The sequence below is a fragment of the Orycteropus afer genome, unplaced genomic scaffold (assembly GCF_000298275.1).
Source record: "Orycteropus afer afer isolate SDZICR_OR568_19922 unplaced genomic scaffold, OryAfe1.0 scaffold00001, whole genome shotgun sequence".
NCBI lineage: Eukaryota > Metazoa > Chordata > Mammalia > Tubulidentata > Orycteropodidae > Orycteropus > Orycteropus afer.
This window is the reverse complement of record NW_006921588.1, coordinates 17,169,944-17,173,282: the sequence shown is the minus strand read 5'-3', so window position 1 is coordinate 17,173,282 and position 3,339 is coordinate 17,169,944.

Genomic DNA, 3,339 nt, shown 5'->3' with positions numbered 1-3,339 from the left:
ATAATACATTCCATTTGGAGCAAGGGACTAAATATATACATGTCATTTATGTAGTCTATCTATATTTTAAATATTATCAAGTTAATGTATTTCAAGAATAAAAATAATATACTGAGTTTTTATCTTAAAATTAGAGTAGCAGTGCTAAAATTCTTTTAACTCTTTTCTCTCTGTTACCACACCTAGCATTTCTTTCAAATATTGACAGATCTATCATGAACAATGAGTTTTTCCATGTGTAAGAAAAGCCAATTGATTTTTTTAGCAACAAAGTCAAGTCATGGGAGAAATAGGAAAGAGCTTGATGTATTAATCCTAAAATGGCAAGGATAGTCTAAATGAAAAGTAAAAGGTTATGTAGATGAGAAGGTTAAAACCCAAAAGGTTATGACAGAGTTGGATCATTCTCATTACAGAAACATTAACATAGATGAGTACAAACTGCAGACCAGCTAAATCTAAATTATACAACTGCACCCAAGGGAACTAAAACAATTTCAATAGTTTCCTTAAACACAAAGCTAAACAATTTGAGTTTGAAAGCGTTGCTAAGTTATTTAGAAGAACTGTTTAATCTGTAACTGTAAAATATTCCCATCAAAGAGATATTTTATCTATTACTTCTTTCTAGAGAGTGATAAATTTATTACGCATATGCTCTGAATGAGCTTGCATCAATCACTATGAGATACTCAGTCAAATTCATCCTGAAAAATGAAATGGCAAATGCATTTAAATTCAAGAAAGCCAATTTGGGGCAATTGATGCTAATTAAGAATGTTCACTGGGACGAGGTCTAGTAGATTCATGAATGTATAAAATGAGCCTTGGACACACTGAAAGTTAAACAACAGAGATAGAATGTTAACATCCAACTGAAAAGGTCTGTGTGAGGGAATGACTGCATGTGAATATGTGCATGTATTTAGGGAGTGTGCATGTGTGTGTGTGCATAGAACCACACTTATAGTTAGCAAAAGAAGGAATTGCAATTTGTCCTCCTTCCCTACTTTCACACCTCACTGCCATCAGAGGTACATCTTCATTCTTTCTATAAAACAAGAACTTGCAATCTTGTGAGTTTACACCTAAGCAGTAGAAAGAATTCCTAGAAAATTGTCAGGAAAGGCCTGAATTAAGAAGGCTATGCCCTGGAGATGTAGCATCAAGTAAATCCACTTCCTGAAACCAAGCTTTTAGAGAGAAGCAGAAAGTTCCCTGCCAGTATCTTGAATGGGTTCTGTCTGAGTAAATCGCACCCACGGTGATCATTTTTGAAAGCACAAGGCAGTCAATCCAGAGAAAACTGTGCCTGCTTCTGAAGCAGGTCTTTTTCACCTTTAATTTAAAACCCCAAAAGATGGTCCTTCCTTAAGTGCAATTGAATTTGATGACATGATCTTGGTATATAGTCCCAGAAACACCTTCAACTGGCTTTTCCCCAAGGTGCACCACATTAATGTCATTGGCAGGCACTGTTGCCAAGTTAATTAATACTTCTGACTACACAATCTTCAAGAGAGCATTTCTAAATTTAACCAAAGTACTTGCCATAATTCCAAAAACTGCATGTTTGTTTGCCTTCATTATTCCAAAAACAATAATTGAGCAACTGCCAAGTGCAGAGAGTCCTAGGGTAGAAGCCTCAAGAATGTGCAGCCACATACAAATTAGGATGTGGTAAGAAACACATACATGCACAATCAACTGAAGCACAAGGCACTGTGTGATAAATGCCTAAGCTATACCCAGACTATGGCTGTTCAGTGAAGACAGAGAATATACCCCCCCATATCTTTCATTCCACTACCATCTTCTACCTGCAGTGACCTACTGCCCCTCACCTCCCTAGGTCCATACGTTTCAAGAAACAATTTCCATGGTCCAGCACTGGCTTCACTTTGTCTACACCTTCAACTTCCTAGCCTCTTTATCTAGCTCCACTCTCCAAATTCTCCTCCAGAGACCACTCCAAACTTCCAGTGCCTCCATTCCTAAAAATAGGTACCTTGTTGGGAAACCTCAAACAATTGTAGAGAACGATATTATTACGAACTTAAGATGTCCTGCCTCAAGTGGGCACCAGAACAACCTACTAATTCTTAGACCTGCTTCAGCAACTCCTTCTCTCTCATCTTCTTTAGCAACTATCCAGAACCTTCAATGTTCTTGATAAGTCTATTATTCAAGCCGTACTCATATTACTAAGGTCAGCTCTACTCTGATGAGGCAGCTCTTTACAAGTCATATTTTGAGTGCCTTCCAACCTGAGGGGCTCATATTCTGGCATTGTATTGGGCAATGTTTCAGGGCTATTCATAAAGGTGTCCGGTAACATATCAGACAATATTTCGTTACTATTCATAAGATAACTTAGATCTAATATACTTTAAATCCTAATGTTTTCACATTATTTTATCAAGAATATTACCCTTATCACCAAATATTTCTCAAAAATAATTTTAATGACTGAATGATAGTCCATATATTTTTTCATTATTTTTTTCCTACACTGTGGTTTTAATAATATTTCATAATATTTGCCAGTTTTATGGAAAAATAAACATATTTGTTAAAAATTTTTATTATGCTCATTATTACAAATTTGGATGTTATTTATGATTACTGGCTGTTTTGTCTACCTTCTTTTATGAAGTATTCATTGGTGTTTTTTGTTTATTTTTCTATTTAGCTATATAAATCTATGTTGATAAAGTGTAATAAACCCTTTTTATAAATTTTCCACTTTGTTAATGCTGTCTAATTCTATTTATGGTGTTATTTTACATACAATACTTTTAAATTTATAATCAATTTATCTTGTAGATTTATTCTTTTGTTTTATTTACTTTAAGCCATTCTTCCATTCTAAAAATCTATACAATTTCTTTTTCACATAGACTGCAATTGTTTACATTTACCCTTTTATACTCCTGTAATTTAGTTTAGGTTACAATAACTTACAAGTGAATTTTAAAATCATTTTGTCAAGTTTATTTTCCATTTTATCCCACTGATAATCTTATAGGTACATTCACATGAGCCAACAAAAATACAGGTAGGTATAAAAGGTTTATTGAAAACTTGTGTGTAATAGTAAAAAATAATAATAATAGATAAATTATTATAACCAAAATCAAACCAAACTCACTGCTGTCGAGTCAGGGCTGACTCACAGTGACCCTTCCTTGGGTTTCCAAGGCAGTGTCACTATGGAAGTAGATTGCCCAACCTTCCTTCTGAGGAGTGGCTCATGGGTTTAAACTGCCAGCCTTCTGGTAACAAGCAGTCAAATGCTGTAAACACTACGATACCAGAGCGTCCTTAAATTATATATAT